This window comes from Oratosquilla oratoria, chromosome 14 (assembly GCF_046742065.1).
Source record: "Oratosquilla oratoria isolate Oo_2021 chromosome 14, ASM4674206v1, whole genome shotgun sequence".
Taxonomy (NCBI): Eukaryota; Metazoa; Arthropoda; class Malacostraca; order Stomatopoda; family Squillidae; genus Oratosquilla; species Oratosquilla oratoria.
Genome location: NC_134790.1, coordinates 60,526,324 through 60,550,526, shown reverse-complemented (window position 1 = coordinate 60,550,526; position 24,203 = coordinate 60,526,324). Strand labels below are relative to the sequence as shown.

At 42.7% G+C, this 24,203-nt stretch overlaps 1 long non-coding RNA gene across 1 annotated transcript in view; it reads right to left on the bottom strand.

Moving 5' to 3' along the window:
* Nucleotides 1–219: 219 nt before the first annotated feature.
* Nucleotides 220–24,203, bottom strand: part of LOC143032558 (uncharacterized) — a 182,660-nt gene continuing 158,676 nt past the window's right edge. The window contains exon 3 of the long non-coding RNA XR_012967122.1: nucleotides 220–247. This is a non-coding gene — a long non-coding RNA (uncharacterized LOC143032558). The remainder of the gene's footprint in view (nucleotides 248–24,203) is intronic.

The following is a 24,203-nucleotide window of genomic DNA, read 5'->3' as shown; positions in this document are numbered from 1 at the left end:
ACACACACACAAGCGCGAACACGCCCGAATATTCGCAGGCATACCCCAAGCCCGCCCATTCACACAAGCGCACGAAGACATGAACATAGGCACCCACACCCATCCACACATTTAAACACACAGTGTAAACCCACGCAGATATAAACACACATGCAAACCCACTAAATTAGCGAGACTGGCACTTGCACGCAAACAGCTTACTTACTTGAAGAAGACACCTGACAAGTCCTCCTCCAACGCCACATACCTGCAACATAAGAAAGGAGATTAATCAACTAACAGAGAGAGAGAGAGAGAGAGAGAGAGAGAGAGAGAGAGAGAGAGAGTGTCAGTTTCTCTCCTTTCCGCAAATTTGCTCATAATCGTTCTTCTGAGGTAAACACGACCTCTCTCATAACCGTGAACATAATCATGAATAAATGATGTGCCATCAAAAACCTTTGTTCGTCATTTCGCTTTAACGTCAAAGTTATGATGATACGGGTTCGATTCCCATAACCCCCACGTGCCTACTATCTGTCCTGGCTGTCCGGGCACACAGGGCACAGGTGGTACTCTTGGTACATGTAGGACACCTCAAAGAGGAAGCTTCTCAAGTAATGATCTTCAGACTCTTGCCTGATATCTGTTCCATCGTTAGCCTCCATTTTGTCCACTACCAGGTATTTCTTGCCGGTAGTTTCGTCGGGTTTTATGATCCGGGGTTCTGAGGAGTCCCCAGAAGCTTCTGAAAGTCCCCAGACCGAAAGCTATTGGCAGTTAATGGATCCAGTACGATTTATTATAGTGTTGAATTGGCTTCCGGAAGAGGGGCCTATGAGCACAATTGTATTAAGTGCTTAACCACTACTACGTTGTCGTATATCTCATACTGGCTACACGATTTTATTCATTTTGAGAATTGTAATCACCTCCACAAAGGGGATCAATCTTGGATCGGCTGACCTTATTACTAAAATCTATTTCTCATCCCCGCTCGATTTTTTTTTAATGGTGGTGTAGAAAAAGGTACGTTTTACAAAGAAAACACGAACAAGGGCACCCATCCCCATGTCCTCCTTTTCTCCAACATCTCCACCAGCCTCGGAACCATCATCCCCACTATCTCCAAGAACCTCAGCTATGAAAAGCTTATTTGGGAGCGCCGCGACACAGTTGTGTCCAAGGAGGGACAACTGTCTTCTGTCATTTAGCTCCAAGAGCGTCTGGAAATACTTCGGAGATAATACGAGACAATGCAAAAGTTGGAACGCAGATATGTGGTCGGAGAAGAGGTGAGAGAGGAGAGGACAGAGAAAATGAGAGACAGAAAAAGAGAGAGAGAGAGAAAGAAAGATATATATATATATATATATATATATATATATATATGTATATATATATATATATATATATATATATATATATATATATATATATATACTTGCAGAAACAAAAGAAATTAATACCGAATGTTTTCATCTATTGAAGACATCATCAGGGTACAAAGAATGTACCCTGATGATGTCTTGAATAGACGAAAACGTTCGGTATTCAATTCTTTTATTTTCCAAGTGGTTTCTGCAAGTATTGTTATCACGTGTGCTTAGTGATACACACACACACACACACACACACACACACACACACACACACACACTATATATATATATATATATATATATATATATATATATATATATATATATCACGGTCTTAGGCCACGTACTGGACTCGCGATCGACAGATATTACCATCCCAGATGAAAGCTCACAGGAGTATATGGCCCGATCTCTAAGTAATGTTTTGACCTCTCTCACAAACACAAACACACACACAACTCCTTCCCCACCAGAGTTGGGATGCCGGTCGCAGTGCAGTAATGCGGAAATTTTCAGCCCTGAGTGGACTCGAGCTCGGATCGCTGAATCAGTGATCGCGCATGGTACCATCACACCATGGAGCCGTATATGTGTGTGTGTGTGTGTGTGTGTGTGTGTGTGTGTGTGTGTGTGTGTGTGTGTCATATATGAGCTAAGAGCTCATATATATGACCGATCTATGGGTAATGCTGTGACCTTACACGCACACACACACCCAACTCACCGCCCACGAGAGTTGGAGTAACGATCCGAAACGCAGTGATACTGAAATTATTTCAGCCCTGGGCTGGATTCGAACCCAGGCCGCCGTAGTGGCAGCCTGGGACTCTAACCACTGCGCCACGTGCGTAGGTGCCGAAGGCGTTCAAGAGGCTTAATCATGACTGTGTATTACTGGAACCAACAAACATCACATACCCTATCACCATCGCATAGGGGAAAGTAACATCACACCACCATTAACACCACCACCAACAACATCCTCCAGCATCACATCTGTCACAAGTACAACCTCAAGACCTTGGTTCACCCCTCGAAGCGCTGCACGGCCGCTACCGACCAAGTCTCCTGGCCACGTCCTCAGTATCATAAATTTGCTCACTTTTAACTTTCTGGGTTTTGGTTTGGGTGTTTCGGCAAAGAAGGGTAAAGGTGAGGAGCCCACACCAAGAGACGCTGAGTAGCTGTGGTAGCTAACAGTCACTGCTGGGATTCGGAGAGAAGTGCGGGATTCGAACACACATCTAAGCGAATGGGAGACCAACATGATCTTATTCAGTTAGGGACCAACTGGGGGGGTCAGACTTCTAAATTGCATAAAATTCCCTTCATGTCCTTCGCCAGATCAAAATATACGTCACCGTGATGATCCGAAGAAGTTTCCAGAAACTATGAGGTCTTCATATGTTGCTGCTGTCTCTCCTCAAACCTTCTGAGACGAATAAAATCGCCTGACATTAGTTAGAACAGAATCTACAATAAGCCGATTGAAAATCGAGTCCTTACCAAGACGCAAAAAACTTGGAGGGTCTCCTTTTCGAAAAATCGTGCATTTCACGAAGAAGGAAGGTTCTGGAAAAGTCTGGTGAAGCCGTTGGTGTCCTCTTTCTCTTTTGCCTTTCCAGACATCCCACCGTGGACACTGACACCACCATGCCAATCTCCTCCAAACCTCAACAACAACAAACAAACAAAAACGACAACAACAGCCTCTTCCTCTTCCTGTAAGCATCCTATACCCATTATTTCTTCCCTTCCCCATTCTTTACCGTACATTATTCTACTCTACTACTACAGTGCCCTATGTTTTTTCTTATTCCCTACTTTCTTGTCCACCTCCTTCCTCTTCCCTTCCTCAGGTTTTTTCCTTTCTTCTATATCTATCCTTCCACTTTATATTTCTTACTGCCATTTTCCATTCCTATAATTTTCAGGTTATTTTCTCCCCTTTCTCTTCGCCCCCTAACACAGTGACCTGTATCTTTGACCTCCTCTCCCTTGCCCTCCTTCCCTTTCCCCCTTTTTCTTGCTTTCCAGTCTCGTGCCCCAATTTCTTGTTTCCAATTCTACTTCTCTCTGTCCAGTTATTCCTCTTCCCTGTCCTATCCCATCTCACTCCCCTCCTGTCTCCGTGCCATCTTCTCTCACTCCCTTCCTACCCTCCCCCTCTTCCATCTCCCCTCGTTCTTCCGCTTCCTCCCCTTCACCCCTACGCAGGCATTAATATTCATCACGACTAAGGGCCTCTTAGCAGTCCCAAAAGTTCATTATCATCACACGTCACCACCACTAACATAATCCGGCAGCACCACTAATATCATTTAAAAGTAACGGAGAAATAATTTAGTGCCAGGACAAGTGTGATGCGGTTCTGATGCGTTTCAATGCGATATCAGTAACATCAATTAGCAGCCCTACTGATGAAGATACACCCAATTTATTTGAACTTGGTGGTGAGTTGTCCGAGAGCAAAAGTTGTATCAGTCGACTGTGTGAAAAACCCGAGCAAAATGAACAAAAAAATAAAGATGAATCATGAGAAGCTGTCATTCAAAAGCTAAGAATTGCAAACCTAAAACTCAGAAAGATTCAATGAATCAGGTTCCTTCTCGAATCCACTGCTGGATAAATGCCTCTCCAATTGTCCAGCCACTCCAGATGGCTGCTGATTGACTGACTATTATTGAGTATAGGTGCTGTTATTATATAACTTATACATTTCAACCCAAAAAAACACCTTGTACATTCTTATTCCTGATCATATTTACAACACCTGCTCTTGGTACAAATATAATCATGATAACTGGCTGAGGTGACAATATCAAACCCACTCTCTCTCTCTTGTGCGCACACACACACACACACACACACACACACACACACACACACACACACACACACCGACTCGGTGGCACAGTTGGTAGAGCGCTGAACTGGGAAGTAGAAGTGTTCCCAGTACCCAGTTCGAATCCTGCCCAGGGCCGAAATTATTTCGGTATCGCTGTGCCTCGGGTCGTTACTCTGACTCTCGTGGGCGGGGAGTTGGGTGTGTGTGTGTGTGCAAGGTCATAGCATTACCCACAGATCGGACCTACGAGCTCTGAGCTCTCTTCCAGGAGGGAAATAGCTGTCGATCACGAGTCCAACACGTGATCCAAAGACCAAGTGAATACACACACACACACAAAAGGACACACACATTGTGCATCCTTTTGAAACCTAAGGACAGTACACTATACTTGTATATTTTGTCCTGGGTAGCGGCAGTCCTAAAAATATACTTTCATTACAGACAACATTAACATTGCTTTCCATTATCCTTCCGAATATCACTATCAACATCAACCATCACCAGCCAGTATAGTTGAGGTTCTGTCACCACTAAGTGGGAACACTACCACCACAACCAGAAGTATCGATCATTACGGGACCGGCCACACACGCGGCATCCACCCTCCTCCTCCTCCTCCTCTTCTCCGCACTAGCACGGGGACAATCGGCGTCCACATGGACGGCACCGCCTATTATGGTCTTCTGTTTACAATGTCGCATTAGGGTGTTACCCCGATGGTCGCAAACACAACACACGAAAGAACAACACACCCGACTCTAGATCCTACTGAATGCGTGGCTACATCCTACACTTGTGCTAAGCATGGCGTTATCCATGTGTCATGTATGAATAGACGTGTCATTATACTGTTACGATACACGATCCATGACGTGGATAACGTCCTACGTCGTTGCACGTTCACGGTACCGTTACCGTGATATTAGATACGTCGCATGAGTTACTATGATGATATTACTGGACATATGGTATTAGTAATTATTTTATGGTAGAGTTTCTCAACAGCTATTTCTTGTAATACCGAGGACTTAGCGAGAGAATGCCACGTGGTGCTGCGTGGGGTACTAATCACAGGAAAAAGTATATTTTCTGTTATTTTCATGCTTCACTTTATATCTGCAATCATTTCCATTGTCAATATACTTGAGAAAACGTGAGTTATTTTTGCTTAAACAAATTACTAGAAAAGATGGAATAGGTTTGCCTTGTGAAAGACATTGATAAAATATGAGGAGAGAAAGACTGTACAATGGAGTCGTGCCTGACATTGTGTTGTCAGCGTTATGCTATTCGATACTGCTTTAGTGTTCTTCAGCATAACACTAAATACAACATACTACACCCTACCTCATCATATTGCTTTAGTCTTGATTAGCATAATACTATATACAACACGCTACCTTTTCATATAATCTACTAATGGTCACAGCTTAATTTCATTGCAGTTACATCACACTGTCACGATGGGCTACTACATAATACCATGACTTCCTATCATTTCAGGTCACACCTTTCATGTTACAGGATCCAGTAAAAATAATCAAATAAGCAAATGAATGATCAAATCAAATCAAATCAAATCACCCATCCTGAGTCCACTGCTGAACAAGGCCTCCTTCATAGCACTCCATGAATCACACGACTGTGCCATGCTCTGCCACGTCACTCCTGCAAACTTCTCGATCTCGTCTCTCGAAATAAATAAAACAATCAATAAATAGACAAATATAATTCCGATCAAGTTAAGAGATTTTCCTAAACCGACAATACGTTATTACATTACAATTATGATTTCGCTTTGGTTACCACTAAACCCTTTTATCTAGGAGATTCATTTATTGAATTTTATCTTACTGACGCCAGGCGATTTGATTCAAATTTAACCTTTCAGTTAAAGGGGTAAAGTGACTTGAGCGACACCGCGTCCCATGTGATACAGCTGACACATACAGAGAAAACTGTATGAAAACTGACCTTTCGTGCCAACAGTAGTTCTCGCTCTAAAGCTGTCACACCATATTTCATCCCATTACATGATTTATATCTTCGGTTTTCAAGTGATATTCCTTTTGCAAAATACGTAGTCTTCTTAAAGGCGACGCTTCATATAAAAAAGGCATTTCCATACATAAATCCATTTCCTCCCCACACCCAAAAAAGGCACTTTAATTAGCGAAATAATTTTCTAATTTTCTATATATTTTTCTCCACAGTTTGTTTTTCCTTTCCCCCCCTAAAAAAAAATCCCCCTTCTAAAACTGTCCTCCAAAAATTGAACTGCCATCCACGCTCAGACCCCCAATTTTAAAATTGAACCAACACCCAATACCCCAATCTACTGACGTTACCCTATGGGCGAAACTACAATGGAAAGATTTCGGTGAACCTTTTCGTTAACACTCTGGATATATATATATTGTCAACACGGTTGTAAAAAACTAAATAAAAAAGGAGAGAGAAAAGAAAAGAGAAAATCTGCATCCATGAAAGCAAACCTCTTTTTATTACTGTCGTATCTATTTGTCAGACTGCTGGCCAGCAATACCAATAGGCAAAAAAAAAAAAAAAAAAAAAAAAAACATTGTTTCCAACGGCGTGGCACCATTTCCCTCAAACTTGTCCCCCTTAGTCCCTAAATACAACTGTACAACCCAACCACCACATCCCTATCAATTCCACAAATCTTCCTCAATCCCTTCAGCAATTACTGCAAGCCTTTGTCGCCGTCAATCGGGAGTGGAAGCCTCCTTCCACACAATCAAATCAACTGCCGACAGCTGAAACGAGTTGACTATGACAGGAACAGAGTTATCGACGCCTACTAGAAGCTTAGCTAAATCGGCTAAACCTTTCAACCCAACAGGACAACAGCAACACTGAGAAACATACTAAAAAATACTTTGACTCTGGCTCTAACCGGGTTGCTGACACCTACTGGAAGCTTAGTTAACAAAATTCGGCGTTGTAACTTAACCGTATTACAGCAACATGACCCAAACAGTATAATCACCTTATATAATCACCCTCGGTCCGTTGGTGCTTCTACGGATGATGTATTGTCATAAGCAACATCACACGGAGTGCCAGCGTTAGGTTTAAACTGTAGTACTATAATTGTGCTGACTAAAATGTTTTACTCCGTTCTTCATGGGGAAGTGATATAGTACTATAAAATGTAAAACTATATGATTATATATGAATCTGAATGAATGTTGTTCTGCACAAGACGTACAGTTTTTGTTTGTGACGTAGTATGCGCGAAGTTGATGCCCATTATACTGGGTCATACAGTTAGTCCTCTGCAAACAACTGGTACAGTGGTGACTTTTACGTCTACGATGCCATTTCTTACAAACCTACTCCATCCTTGCTTCCTAACTCGTCTTCTTCCTTCATCCAATACCCGAACACGTCACTGACAAGTCCACATACTGAGTGACAACTCGAGAAAATAACATAAAACATTGTAACTGAAGAACAATATACATCTTAGAAAAAGGAGTTTGTCCTCAGCCCTTTCTTTGCATTCCATATGGTCTCCGTCAATAATGTAATTAGCCTGTGACATCACTGTTCAAAGGAGCTTGTAAGAACATATGAATGGAGGAGACTGCGAGAGATTATAAGGCCTATACTTGGCAGATCCATGTCCCTTACCACCTGTCGTCCCTATCCATAAAGTTATCTAGTCTTCTCTTAAAACAACCAATTGTTCCAGCGAGCCACTGGCTGTCAAACTTCAACGAAATCTGTGAAAAAAAGACAGTGCAACGGGAGAAAAGGGAAAAGGATTTGGAATAAAAGAAAATACCTTAAGGGAGGGGATCCAAATTCGACTTGGGACAGAAACTTAGGGAAAGCAAATGTGATGGAAAAAAATATAAAGAATATTCAAATGTTTGGAGTCCAGAAAATAAATTGGGGGGCCCTGGATTATAGGGTCTCGATCACTCTATATAGAAAACTGTTTTTCTTCATATCTCTTCTGTAGCCATGTTTTTCTTTATTTTCTTTCCATTTCCTCTTGTGTTTCTCTTGTCCCAGTTTAACAAGTCATCTCTATCGAGTATTTCTGTGTCCTTCATGATTCTGTAGATGGTCAGTAGGTCACCTGTCTCTCTTCTTTGCTTCAGAGTCGGTAACTCCAGTTTAGCCAATCTCTCCTCATATGACAACTTTGCAAGTGCAGGTGCCATTTTTGTGGCTGCTCTCTGGATTCTTTCTATTTTCTTTATATTCTTTTTGGTACTGGGTGACCACAATGTCGCCACATATTCTAGTCTAGGCCTTATCAGTGTGACCAATATTTTTTAATAATTTCTTCGTCCAAATATGTAAATGCCACTTTTATTGATCTTAGCAAGTTGTAGCATTCTCACACAATTTTGTATATCTGTTTATCATAGGACAAGTCGTTTGAGATAATTACACCCACATCTTTTTCGGATCTCTCCTTCTTTACCTCCTTGTTTCCAATTTCATATTGTCTTGATATTCTATTTTTAGTTTTTCCAAACTCCATAATGCTACACTTGTTAATATTGAAGTCCACTTCCCATTTCTGACTCCAGTTCCATACCTTATTCAGGTCTTCCTGCAGTGATTCGCAATCCTTTTCAGTTTTTACTTTCCTTAACAGTTTGGCGTCGTCAGCAAAGAAGCTCATGTAACATTTCACATCATCCATGTCATTCACATAAATAACAAACATTATTGGAGCCAATACAGATCCTTGCGGTACTCCACTGATCACCTTTTTCCGACTTGAATATTTTTCTCTGAGCACTACTCTAATCTTTCTACCAATCAGGAAGTCCTCCATCCATTTTAGTAGGCTCCCTTGTATCCCTCTTGTATATTCCAGTTTTTTAAAATAATTTTTTGTGTGGTACTTTGTCAAAAGCTTTTTGTAAGTCCAAGAAGACACAATCAGCCCATACATTCCTTTCTTGCACTATGTATATTAATCTTGAGTAGAAACATATTAAGTTTGTGGTACATGATCTTCCTTGTCTGAACCCAATTTGTCTTGAGTTTATTATAATATTGTCTTCCAGTTGTTTTACCCATCTATTCTTGATGATTTTCTCACAAATTCTGGCTATGGTGCTTATAAAAGAGACTGGCCTGTAGTTGGTTGGTTCTTCCTTGTTTCCTCCTTTATATATTGGTGTAATGTTGGCATTTTTCAAGTCTTTTGGTATTTTTCCTTCTTTAAGTGAGCAACTTATTATGTCATGTATTTTGTCCGTTAGTTCTTCTTTGTATTCTTTTAGAATCCAATTTGCAATTCCGTCCGGGCCATGTGATTTCCTGACGTCAAGGTTTCATAGATATTCCATTATTTCTTTTTGTGTTATTTTTTATCTCGCTAATGGGGGGGGTGGAGATCGCCTTTCATTTCCTTCGTCCCAGTATTGTGCTTTCTCTCTAGTGAAAAAAAAATTGAAGTGATTATTCATGATTTCGGCCATTTCTAATTCTTCTGTGTATTCTATATTCCACTGGTGTAGTTTCATCATTTCCTGTTTGTTTTTAAGTTTAACCATTCACGTATCGATAGAATAGCTTGGGTTGTTCTTTGCATTTATCTATAATGTCCTTTTCATGGTTCCTTTTTTCCTCTCTTCGCACCTCAACATACTCATTTCTATAGTTTATACAGTATATACTTGCCATTTTCCAGGTTTTGTATCCTTTCTCCATCTTTTCCAAGCTCTGTCCCTTCTATATTTTGCCTCACTGCATCTTTTGTTAAACCAGCATTTAATGTAAACTCTCTCTAGTTTTTGTTTTGGTACGTGCCTATTCAACCCTTCATTGTAAGTATCCATCAAGATATCCCATTTCTCTTCCCCTTTTGTCTCTTCATGTAAATTTTTTTCCCAATTTGCATTCTGGAAGAATTTCTTTAGTTTTCCAAAGTCCGTTTTGTTGTACATCAATCTTCCTTTCCTATGCTTTTCATTTCTCTCCATGTATATTTCTTCCTTTAGTTCAGTCTCAATGAGAATATGGTCATTCTTTCCAATTGGTGTCTTGTATTGGATTTTATACACAATTTCAGGTTCTTTTGTGTGTGTGTGTGTGTGTGTGTGTGTGTGTGTGTGTGTGTGTGTGTGTGTGTGTGTGTGTGTGTGTGTGTGTGTGTGTGTGTGTGTGTGTGTGTGTAGCAGTATCTCTGAAAAATATAATGGAGCTCTCCAAATGCTCTATGTGAACACCCTCTCAATGAGTCCATAACCACACCTCAATCAATCAGTCAAAAGTATAAGCAATCAATTAGCCATTCGGAGTCCACCTCTAAAAGAAGGCCTCTCCCAACCGTTCCCATGAGTCTCACATTGCTAACCTCCCATGTTACTCTTGCAAACTTCTCTACGATGCTTTCATTCTTGGGGGGTCCAATCAGTTACACACTTGTTCAATCTGTCGTCCTCCTTTCTGGCAACACTAATGAACACGGGAATTCAAAGAGAAAATCCTCTGTTCACTGACGATTCTCCACATCTAAGCTAATTCTTGTTCCACCAGTGGCCACCACACCCAGCAATGGAACAGTTTTTGGAGAACATCGCTCGGTGAAGAGTCTGCAGGAGTCTGGGCGCATCCTTTGTGCGCATGCTCCTAGGCCATCTTCCTCTTGCAAGCCTTTGTCGCTTCAGATCCCTATGTTAACACTATCGGGCACAAGTCTGCAACTTTGCAACTCCTGCAAGAAGCTGCTGCAGCCCGAGGCAGGACCGATAAGAGCCTGGTCCAGACGCGGGGCCCGAGGCAAAAAATGGTCCGAAATTTAGGACAAAAAATTGGCCCAATGTGCGTCCATCGTCCGAGTTTGGAAAGCTTATACCCGGATGGTCTTTGTAAAGAATAAAGCCAACATTAAAGATTAAGCCTCATATGAATATATATATATATATATATATATATATATATATATATATATATATATATATGACATAAACCACATATACACACACATATAAACATGGAATGCGCATAGAGCACATATTGTACATATCAACGTGGGCGTACTCGCACAATCTTGCGTGACAAGACAAAGTTACCGAAAAACAGGGCTCAACTGAATACTGCTGAGGAGGAAATGAACATATAAGATTCACGCTAATCAAGGTTTTAATTTACAACTTCCATGGTAATCTAGATTTTTTCATTAGGATTTCTTTTTAATCCCAGAAATATCCTCTATTTTTCCCAGATTGCTGATGTTTTGTTTTCGATTTTTGAGGCATGTCTGTGTCGTAGGTTCATAACGTTCAAATGTGAAAAAGTAACACATCTTACCTCTCACACACACACACAAACGCACACAGACAATATATACATACAAACTCAGCACTGAAGGTAATGAAGTGAAAAAATAACAACAATGGAAAGTTGCAAAAGCGAAGTAAATTACAGGCAATGAAGGAGACTATGGGGAGGGAAAAGTGGGAGAGATGGAGCAAGAGCGGGAGGAGGAAGAGAAAGGAGAGGAGGAGCATGAGAGAAGGTAGAGAGGTTAGGAGAAAACGCGAGGGAGGAAGAGGGGAAGAGAGGGAGAGGAATGGAAGGAAAGGAAGAAACGAGGGAAAGGGAAGGAATGGGGATTGAGGGAAAGGGAAGGAAAGGGGATTGAGGGAAAGGCTAAAGAAGGACGGGGAGATGGGATGAAGAGAAGGATGAGGGAGAGGAAGAAAGAGGTGTGCAGGGTGAAAGAATGGAAATGGAGGAAAATTAAAAGGAGGGAAAGGAAAGAGAAGGAAGGGAAGGAAGAGGTAGGTATAGAGAATTGAGGAGTTCATGGTGACGGTAGTGAGGATAGGAGGAGATGTGAGAAGGTAGTGGAGACAGAGAGCAGGAAGGGGGAGGGCGGGGGGACGTTAAGGGATGGCGAATCATGAGAGGTGAAGTGTTTGTGAAGAAAGTCAGGGGGAAGAGGGGACGGGGAGGGAAGGTTGAAAGAAATGGTTTATGGGAAATAGGGAAAGGAATAAATGAAGATGGAATGGAATGTATTGGAATAGGAAATGAGAAAGAGAATAGAGGAGAAATAGCGCGGGAGAGAGGCGATAATCAGTAAAGTAAAGAAAACCAGAAGCCGTGGAGCCTGAAGGCACAAAAACGAGAAAAGGGAAGAAAAGAAAAGACATAAAAAGACGAGAGGGGGAATGTAAGTGAAAAATAAAATACATAAATAAGATAGTGAAAAATGCATGACTGCCAAACGGAACACTACACTAAACAAAGTTGAGAAAAGTGCAACGATTTCTCAATTAAAAAAAAAAAAAACAATAATAAAAATAATAATTATTAGTACAGATATCGGACGTGACACCAGATGTCAAACGAATACATGGCAGCCATTACCAGACCGGTTTTTTTTTCTTTTCTTTTTTTTAACAAGATATTGTCGGCTGCATGTGAACTTCCACGTCAAACATAATAAAATATCTTTGGAGAAATAGTGAGATAAACAAAAATAGTGAGGTTTATCATGATGATAATAAGTTAACAATCACTTCCTTGTAGATAAGTAAAATAGCCTGAACGGCTGCCAGACTAAGAGGGGAAGTGTCACACACACACACACACACACATACATTATATATATATATATATATATATATATATATATATATATATATATATATATAAACACACACAGCAATCTTATCAATGTAGGGAAACGTACAGAATCACAGTAAATGTTACAAGCATCCACACTAACACATATCATAGAATACATCCGAGACCCGAAGTGCGATGAGACCAATAATCATGTAACTAGATAAATAACAATACATAGATAAATGAATAAATGAACTAATTAATTAAGGTCCCTCACACACACACACACACACACACACACACACACACACACACACACACACATGCGTGCACAAACACCAGAAGAAAAAAGAAATAAAAGATAAAAAACGAGAGAAACAGCGAGAACGGGACTGGGAACAAAATAGAGAGGTCGACAAGGGAATTGGGTATTGGAAGAGATATAAGAGACAGATGTGAGAGAGAGTGAGAGAAAGAGAAAAAGAGACAAACAGGCAGAGTGAGAAAAAGAGAGAGAGAGAGAAAGAGAGAGAGGAGAGAGAAGAAAGATAGAGAGAGAGGAAGAGAGAGAGCGAGAGAGAGAGCGAGAGAGAAAGCGAAGGAATCAGTTAAAATAACGATAAAATAGAAAAACCGAATGGTGAAAAAAACATGTGCAAGCGGATCAAGAATAAGTCAAGAGTAAATAATGATAATAACAACAATAAATATTGCCTCCAGTTTCGCTGAATAGAAACCCGCAACCCACATGGTATCCGCCAACGGTTCCCGGGCTCTCCAATTGATCTGGAGAGGAAGGCTGGATTGTAGTGATAGCAGTGGTAGTAAAGAATAATAGTAATATAAGTCGTGATAGTAGCAGAAGTAACAGTAGTAGTAGTAGTAGTAGTAGTAGTAGTAGTAGTAGTAGCAATAGTAACGGTAGTAGTAAAAGTAATAATAGTAGTTTTTGGACACTGGGACAACTAGCCTTCTTTGACATACGAATATTTGATCCGATGGCCTCCTGTTACAACAACCTAACCATTGAGGCATCCCACTCCCGGAACGAGTATGAGAAGATTGGGATGTACGAAGAGCGTATACAGAATGTGGACCAGGGCTCATTCACTCCGATAACCTTTACGACTTCAGACGGGACGGGTCCAGCAAGGGTGATGGCAGAAAAGGAACAACAACCAAAAAGCAGCATTGTATCGTGGATGAGATGTAGACTGACATTCTCACTCTTAAGATCAGCCCTTCTATACCAGAGAGATACCAAATCCCCACAACCCAAATCAACACACATACAAAACTTCGAGTTTGAGCATACTGTAGTAGTAAATATAATAAGTGAACTTTTGTATTAGGCTTCATCAAAGTTAAATAATATAAAATATAAAAGTGTAGCACCACAGCCACTGGCGAGAGATCCTGTTTTCATCACACAGTTCCACGAGGATGGAGGTCGTTTTACACACACACAGACACAGACACACACACACACGCACACACACACACACACACACACACACACACACACACACACACACACATATATATATATATATATATATATATATATATATATATATATATATATATATATATATATAACAGCAGTAGTAGCATTAGCTGTAGTAGTAGTTGTAGAAGTAGTTGTAGTAGTAGTAGAAGTAGTAGTAGTAGCAACAGAAGTAGCAGTAGCAGTAGTAATAGTAGAAAAGGAGATGAAAGGGGAATAGAGGGAGTAGGAGGAAGAAATGGAGGAAGAGGAGGAGAGGGAGGTGGAGGAGGAGGAAGATGTGGAGGAATGGAGTAGTCCCCGGTTCTATAGTAATAGTAGTAGAAAAAATTAGGAAATGGAGGAAGAGGAGGAGGAGGAGAGGGAGCAGAAGGAGCAGGAGGAGGAGGAGGAGGAAGAGGAGGAGGAAAGAAGAGGAAGGAGGAGAAGGAGGAGCAGGAGGAAGAAGAGGAGAAAGGAGCAGGAGGCAGAGTAGGAAGAGAGTAATTGCCGGTTGGGTTAGGTCACCTATGTGGTGGGTTCTCCCCAACGTCTGTGCTCTCACCCTGAAGGGTATAACTATCGATCACTAGACCAACACGTGATCCAATACTATGGTGATTTTCATGTAGCTATCTACTGGTCACTTATAGCAAATATAGGAATACAAATAAAAATAAGGACAGACGGGTAAAATATAAGAAATAAGAATTGACATAAAAATGAGAATAGACAGTAAAACTGTAAATAGTAAGTGAAAATATACATAGTCAATGAAAATGAAAAATGAAAATGGACTGGAGAAATCTAAACAAAAGAATGAAAATGGACGGGGACGATATCAATAAAAAACGAGGATCGACGGATAGGGCCGAAGAAAAAGAAAAAGAAAATGAAATCGTGGTATTAAGCAAGAAAGCAGAGCCAAAAGAATAAAAGGGTGAGGAGAGGTTTAGAAAGAAAGGGACCAAAAGGCGAGAGAAATGAATAAAAATAAACGAAATGCAAAGAGATGAAACGAGAGGAGAAATGATCGAGGTGAAGAGAGAAGAAATGATGGAGGTGAAGAACAGGAAGAAAAGAATGACGCGAAGAAGCAGAAGAGGTGAAGAAAAAAAATGAGTCGAGTTTTTAGAAGTGGGCAGATGGAAAAGAAGTGGAGGGAGAGATATGGGGGAGGAGGGAGGTAAGGGAGGGCAAGGAAAGGGGGAGGGAAAATACGAGGAAGGAGAATTGGGACGGAGAGGATCGAGACAGCAGGGAGGGGAAATAGTTGGAGATGGATCGGTGGTGAGAAAAGGGGAGGAAGAAAGAAAAGAAGGGGAGAGGAGGAGGAGGAGGAGGAGGAGGTGAAAAAGGGAGAAGGGTAGAAGGAAAGGGGAGAAGGGAAGGGGGAGATGGAAGATGAGAGAAGGGAGAGGAACGGGGAGGAAAAGGGGAGGAAAGGGGGAAAAGGTAATCGGTAAGTGGTAGATGGGAGGCAGAGAGGAGGAGAGGAAGGGTGAAGAAGGTCAGGAGAAAGCAGGAACTGAAAGGGGGAAGGGGAGCTGAAAAGGGGAAAAGGGGATGGGATAGGTGGAAGGGGGAGTGGGAGAGGGGGAAGGGGGTGGGAGAGGGGGGAAGGGGAAGCAAGAAAGTTATGTCGAAGTTTCTTGTTGTTGCTACTGATTGCTCCTGTAGAGCTGCGAGGGGAAGGAGGGAGGGAGGGAGGCGGAGAGGGGGAGACGGGGAAAAGCGGATTTCGGCAGCAGAGAGGAGAGGGAGGAGAGGAAAGAAGAAGGGGAGATAGTGGGGACTGAGGACAGATTCCCCATCCCCCATAAACCGACGTCAGCGTGACAACCCATGACGCGACATGTGCGCCACCCATAATGGGTGTGTGTGTGTGTGTGTGTGTGTGTGTGTGTGTGTGTGTGTGTGTGTGTGTGTGTGTGTGTGTGTGTGTGTGTGTGTGTGTGTGTGTGTGCGTGTGTGTGTGTGTGTGTGTGTATAGATGGGAAAGTGAAAGGAGTGAAGGGAGGCAGGAAAACCACTGGAAGGGAATCGGGAGGTGCAGCCATGAAGGGAAGGCAGAATGGGGACGTGAAGGGTTAGGAGTTCGAGAGAAAGGCCTGATGGCGAAAGTCGGAGGGATAGGAGGGGGACGGAGGTGAAAAGAAGGGTGAAGAGAGTGGTGGTGGAGGAGGAGATGTGAGGAGGCTGAGGAGATGCTGTAGGTAGAGGAGGAGGATATGGAACAACATGACAGGAAGAGGAAAAAAGGAGGAAAAGGAAGAGGACGACGAGGATACGGAACAACAGGACTATGAGGCCAGCAAAACGAAAAAGGGGAGGAAGCGGAGGAGAAGGAAGAGAGAAGAAGAAGAAGAAGAAGAAGAAGAAGAAGAAGGACAGGAGGAAGAAAGAGGAGGACAGAAGAAGGAGAAGGAGGAAGAGGAAAAAGAAAAGGAAAAAGAGGAAGAGGAGGAAGAGGACGTGATGATGATGGAGGTATAAGAACTGGATGAGGAGGACAATAATGGGAAGGAAAAGAAGAAAGAAGCGGAGGAGGAGGAGGTGAAGGAAAGGAGGAGGACAAAGAGGAAGAGGAGAAGGGGAGGAAGAGGAGGAGGAGGAGGAGAAGGAGGAGGAGGAGTAAGTGAGTGTGGGGGAAACAGAGGAGATAGTGGAAAGGACGTGAAAGAGAAGACAGCTATGTGGCAGGAAAGATAAATGGGGACGGGACAGGGGAGAAAAGGGGGGCAAATTACCACAGGGGGAGAGGGGGGGAGGAAGGTAACGGTGAGGGGTGGGAGATGCTGGAAAGGAAAAAAAAAACATTAAGAAATGGGAAGACGAGGACGGGAAAAACAAGTCATTTAGAGGGAAGGAATCAAACAGCTGTGGAAGAGCTGCCTGAAGGAGGAATTCGGATATGAAGAGACTGGGTCCGAATCACTCGCATTCTACAGAGAGAAGCTCCCATCCACGAAAATCCCTGCTGACGTCATGCGTATGGCGCGACTTGTTTCGGTCCATACTGCGCAGGCAGTTCGTAAGTATTTTGTTTAGCAATTACATCAGCACAGTTTGATGTCGTTAGGTGTGGGAACACCAGTGCTTAGGACGGTTTAAGAATACGAACCTGGAAACGAAAAGGGTGTGGGAGTGTTTAGGAGGAGGAGGAGGAGGAGGAGGAACAGGAGGTGGAGGTGAATCATGATGACGAGGATGATGATGAAAAGGAAGAGGAGGAGGAGGAGGAGGAGGAGGAGGTGGTGGAGGAGGAAAAGAGAAGGGGAAGGAGGAGGAGAAAGAAGGAGGAAGAGGGCGTAGAGGAGGAAGAAAGAAGGAAGAGGACGCGGAGAAGGAGGAAGAGGATGGAGAGAGAGAGAGAGAGAGAGAGAGAGAGAGAGAGAGAGAGAGAGAGAGAGAGAGAGAGAGAGAGAGAGAGAGAGAGAGAGAGAGAGAGAGAGAGAGAGAGAGAGAGAGAGAGAGAGAGAGAGAGAGAGAGAGAGAGGAGGAGGAGGAAGGGGAGGACAATCCCGTTCCAGGACAACTGCTGTACACAAAAACAACTTAATTTTTTCCCACTATCCTGGCCGCTATTGGTGACTCTTTCAGTGCTGAAACGTCCAATCAACCAACCAATTAACCACTATATATCAAGTTGATGGATGGACAAGTAACAGATTATAAGAAAAAGACGAAAGGGAGGATTAGGAGACAAAATAAGGCGACCAGGTGACGAAGAGACGCGGACAAAAGAACCCGACACATTACCACAGAATAGTTCCTGTACAACCTCCCTACCTAGACGCAATCATAACTACGGTAGCAAATATGGCCGTGACTCTTATGTTTAGTTTATATCAATACTGTCAAGACCTTATCATCACTGATATGGGCCCTACCTCCTCTCCCTCTCGATCACAGCAAATCCATAATCATTGTGAGGACACCAGGATCTAGCAACACCATGCACATTATGTATTAAAATTAGACTAGCCCTAAAAAATTGTACTAACTATATATTGTCAATGTATCTCTGTATCACCCCAATAAACCGAATATTATCATTTCACTATTTTTGAAACGATACGACCATATATTACAAGCGACACTGGACGCCACTGTTTTGGGTTGATCTGTCCGCAGCTGTACGTAGGGGGAGGTAGGCATAAAGGAGAGAGATGGGGGAGGAAAGCGGGGATGAATTGGGGAGTGGGGGAAGGGATTACGTAGGAGGGAGTGGAAGCTGGGGAGGAGGAGGAGGAGGAGGAGGAGGAAGGGTGATGAAGACAGGGGGACGGTATTTATGCAAATTCTATGAGATTGCCAAGATTAAACGTGAGGAAGAAATACGGTAGAAGAGGACGTGGTGTCAGACGATACCGGATAACACCGGAGAGTGAAAATACCGGGCGGTAGTACCGGGTAGAAAGAGAAACGAGACATAATCTGAAAAGACCGCACGGGGGGGGGGGCTGAAAACCGGGCGGGAGTACCAGAAGAGAGACGGGGCAGGATCTGGAAAGACCGGAGGGAGGTCACACACAGTTAATTAAAATAGCCTGGCAGCAGTAAGAATAATAGGGAGAAAAAAAGGACAACACGGTATGGCAGGGGTGATGAGGGCGAAACGGAAAGCTCGAAGGGGAATGGAAATACTGATAAACCCGGAAACGGGAATGCCGGATGAGGAAAAGTTGTCCCAGATGGAATTATGCCTCAAGAGATGAGGATGAAACCCGGGCAGATGGTTCAAGCAACCGACAGACGGTTGAAGGGGGCCAGCAGAGGAGGTGGGGGAGGGGGGAGGTGAGGAGGCCTGGTAAATGGGAAACAAGGATGACAAGAGAAGCGAGGCCTGGCAGGCATAAGCCGCTAGGTAGGTGGGCGAAAGCGTCTAGCAGACGGTTGGAAGTTTCTGGAAGATGGCAGACTCTGGATAACTGCAAATGAGGAAAGCAGGCTTTACATAGGGGGGATGGAAGACTTGCGTATGAAGGGGCGATGGTGTGAAAGAGGTGAGGCTAGCGAGAAAGAGAGATGGATGTCGCAAATAAATACAGAGGTGAGGAGAGAGTGATATATCCTTTGTTCAGCAGTGGACTCAGGATGGCTGATTTGATTGATACATACATACATACATACATATATATATATATATATATATATATATATATATATAGAGAGAGAGAGAGAGAGAGAGAGAGAGAGAGAGAGAGTGAAAGAGAGAGAGGGAGAGAGAAGCGAGAGAGAGAGAGAAAGAGAGAGAAGCGGAAGAACCAGTGCCGGAGGCCGTCTGGAGAGAGCAGCTGACAAAGATAAACAATGAGAAAAAGGTTCTCTTTCTTTATTCCTCTCCCTCTCCCTCTCTCTCTCTCTCTCAATATGTGAATGTATATGAACATGAGTGTGTGTGTGTGTGTGTGTGTGTGTGTGTGTGTGTGTGTGTGTGTGTGTGTGTGTGTGTGTGTACACGCGTGTGTGTATACCCCTGCAAGGCCCAGAAGAGAGGCTAGCACCCGACATAAAACACACACAAACAAATCATCGTCTCCCGTGCCATTCTGCCGTTTAGAAGACAAACAAAAATCCCTCCTCTCCTCCCCTTCCCCACCTTTACCCCTCGTGTGTAGGTGCGGTGCTGAGCACACTTAAGCTAGTTGAAAGAGAGAGAAAAAAGAGAGAGAAAGAGAGAGAGAGAGAGAAATATTGCACAAAACTGGGACCACTTCCGCAGCCTCCAGAACGATCTCGAAGTAAGCTGTTTACGCAGCTTTTCTTACCAGTGTATCAAAGAAATCTTTTGAATTTTGTGCTTTGCTTGTCACTTTTGCTGTCTGCAAAGACCTTGATACACTTGCAGACAGCAAAAGTGACACACAGAATACAAAATTCAAAGGGTTTCTTTGATACACGCGTTAGAAAAGCTGCGTAAAGGTCGTTCTGGAGAACGACGAAAGTGGTTCTAGTTTGGTCACCTCCATACCTGTGCAATATTTCTCTTCCTCTCTCCTTTTATCTTTCTATCTTATATTTTACCTTTCAATACTGAGACTGACACCTTTACTGATACTGAGTCACCAACTGCCGAAGAGAAATCATATGGTGATTCGGCAACTTCTTCAATCGAAGTTCTCGAGGCCAATAAAGACGAGAAAACACCAAAAAATCTGTTTGAAGGAATCGAGTTGAACCACGATGAAGTTCCTTCCAGATGCTTTGGCACGGAAGAAACTCGATACCCAAATCTATAACTGCTTCAGATCAGAAATGTTCACAGTTACACACAGATGTCTGGGGAAGGATTTTTCGAATACTAGCAGCCCTAAGCCTCTTATTTAAAATGAAGTCTCAAGCGACCTCGGCTACTTGTATGAGACCCGACACTACGGATACGGATACCAGAAACCGTCTACCTTCCAGGCCTCGGCTTCTTCGCCCACACGTTCTCGTCCACCACGAAGAACGCGTCGGAAGTCAGTTCACTGGAAATACCTTTTACCGACAATCTGCCAACTATTATGGAACTGTCCAGCCCTACAAACCAGTTTTATTCCTCAGAGCCAGAACTACAACGAAAGGTATCACATGTATAACTGAAAGAAATATCCTCCGAGAATGTTCTGTGTGTACCTGTGTGCCTATGTATGTGTTCTGTGTGTACCTGTGTGCGTATGTATGTGTGTTTTTACCTAATTATAGTATGCAGCAACGGAGTAACGCTCGTGGGTCCTGTATCTTATTCTCCATTTGCCTCATTTTAGATTCATAAAAGTTTCCAGCTCGTACTTATATCATCTAGGGCCCAAGCCTAACCCAGGGGTTTAAGCATCTGTATAGAAACTATATTACTTCACATTTCTTAGACCTCCATGATTTTGTAATGCCCTAACGTCCCAAACCAAGAAATATCTGCTAATTTTTCTGTATATATATATATATATATATATATATGTTGAGACATTGTGACAAGTTGAAAAAGGTGGAAAAAAGAGTCACGGGTCTCGTTCCGAGTTTATTCCTGGCCGGTTTCGCTTGTGTGTATGTGTGTGCATAAGTGTGTGTGTGTGTGTGTGTGTGTGTGTGTGTGTGTGTGTGTGCGTGTGCTTGATTCACCACGGTCTAGTATCACGTGTTGGACTTGTGACTGACAAATATTACCCTCCGGATGAGAACTCAGAGCTCATATTTGCCCCCATTCTAGTGATAATGCTGACCTTCAACAAAAACAAACACCAGCACTCACACATATAAAAAAATTTACCCACCAGAGTTGGAGTGTCAGCTCACAGTGCAGCGACAATGAAATTCACAGCCCTGGGCAGGGGCTCGAACTCGGATCGCTGAATTAGCGGTCGAGCACGGTATCACCAACCCATCGAGCTGTGTGTGTGTGTGTGTGTGTGTGTGTGTGTGTGTGTGTGTGTGTGTGTGTGTGTGTGTGTGTGTGTGTGTTTGCCTGGTTTAGTGAAACATTTTCCTTCGTTAAATTCAAACCATGAATTACATTGGCCTGTGTGAATACAAGGACTACTTTCTTGGTCTTCACAAACCAACGAAAACCGACGAAATCCGATGGACAGTCAGCATCCAACGTATCAGACTAAGACTCGGAATGGGAACGAGGCACAAGACGAACCGACAGACTATGTCCTAAGAGGCGTCTGGTATGGTAAGTGGATGTCTCCTGTCTCCCGCCCCACTCCTCACAGAGCAAGGGGGCCAGGTCACGATACAGAAAGGGGGTCGGGAGGAAGATACAACACGAAAATCGAAAAAAGGGAATAAAAGGAGCGAAAAAAAGAAAAAGCGCAGAAAGGGGAGGGGAAAGAAAAGCGAGGGGAAGGGAAGGGAGGAAAAGTGAAGGGAAGGACAGAAAGGAGGGAAGGGTAAAGAAAAAGAAGGAAAGGTACCTTTTTCGTTGGCGATAATCAGCCCTTCTATTCTTGGGGACAATGTCGTGATGAACATGTGTTGTCACATAGGTGGTGAAGGAGGAATACTACAAGCTAAGATTAGATTTTATCGAGCGGAGAATCTTCTTCATTCATAGCATAATGTCGCGTGACTCAGACACGTGAGAATGTCACCAGGGTCCTTCAAATATATATTGGCGGCATAAAACTCACGCAATGGATGCTACATGCGGGGGAGATGGAAGGGTGAATGCTTGAATGGGGGAGGAGGAGGGGGGGTCCAGTGTGAGAGATGTCATCGACATGGAACTAAGAGAAGGAACCAAGAGAACGGAAAAGGTACGACAAGACTTTCAGAATTTTACGCGTAACTCCTACTCTCGCTGCTGCTCTTAGACGTGATATGGAAAAAAAAAAAATAAAAAAAAATAAATACATAATATATTTATATATATATGTACATATAAATATATATATATATATATATATATATATATATAGGCATAAACAAATTAATTTATTTATTAATAATAGTAATAAAAATAATGGTGGTGCCGGACAAGGGAAGAAAAGGTGGGGGAAGGAGGAAAAAATCAACAAATGACCAAGCGAAGGTAATGGATAGGAGGAGAGGTATGGGGGAGATGAAGAAAGAGGGAGGGGACACAATAGAGAAACTAGAGGACAAATAAATAAATAAATAAATAAATAAATAAAGAGGAGACAACGAAACGACGACGAGGCGAAAGTGAAATTAAAACAGATGAAATACACGAGCGATAAACTGTCAAAGAAAGCGAAGTAAAGATAACAAGAAAACGTGATGAATAGAAAGTAAACAAGGTGGAGATGATGAATTAAAAACGAACAAGAAAGAGAAAATCTAAACAAAATACAGACTAACGACTTGGGGGTGAAGAGAGGGGTGCAGAGTTGAGAGGTGACCTGTTGAGAAAATGAAGAGGAAGAAGGAAAAGAGAGCGAAGGAAGAAGAGGGAAGAGGAAGAATAAGAGGAAGGGGGTGACAATGGGAAGAAATAAGGAAAACACGAGGAGGAGGAGGAAGAGGAGGAGGAGGAGGAGGAAGAGGAGGAGGAGTAGGAGCTGGTGTAGAAAGTAATTCAAGAAATATATATGACGTTAGAGAATTTCTTATTCTCTAACGTCTAACTTGATAAAGAAAGAGAAAGAGTTATGATGCGATATAAAAATGAAAAGAGATGGAGGGATAAAGGGGGAGGGATGGAGGGGGGAGACAGAGACAAACACACACACAGAGAGAGAGAGAGAGAGAGAGAGAGAGAGAGAGAGAGAGAGAGAGAGAGAGAGAGAGAGAAAGAGAGAGAGAGAGAGAGAGGGAGGGGGAGGGAGTTTGATTTTGAGTACAATCTAGTAAAAAGAGAGGCAAAAGAAGGAAAAAAAAAGGAAAAAATGTGTGTGTGTGTGTGTGTGTGTGTGTGTGTGTGTGTGTGTGTGTGTGTGTGTGTGTGTGTGTGTGTGTGTGTGCATGCTGATATTGATTAGTTTAATTTCACTAAGAATGGTCTAACTGATACTGGCTGCGTCTGCTTGGCTGGTCAGAACCCGCAAGTCATTCCTTGTTTTACATTATTGTAGGTACACTCATTACCTTGTCGTTTCTAGTGAATTACAACTATACACTATTGAATACGTCACACATTTAGTTACACATTACAGTAAAAACTGAAATTATTTCAGCCCTGAGCGGGATTCAAACCCGGACTGCCGTAGTGGCAGGCGAGAACTCTAACACTGCGCCACGAAGTTGTGTATGTGTGTGTGTGTGTGTGTGTGTGTGTGTGTGTGTGTGTGTGTGTTTGTGTGTGTGTGTTTGTGTGTGTGTGTGCTTCTGTGTGTACATACACATATCATTGCTGAAAAATGTAGTAACACATTTATAATTCACAACTAATACCACAATTGGAGTAGAAGAAAAGACTGGAGACGGGTTGTCTATATATTTCGATTGCTCACTGCAGTCCTCTTCAGTAGTACTGGGAGGG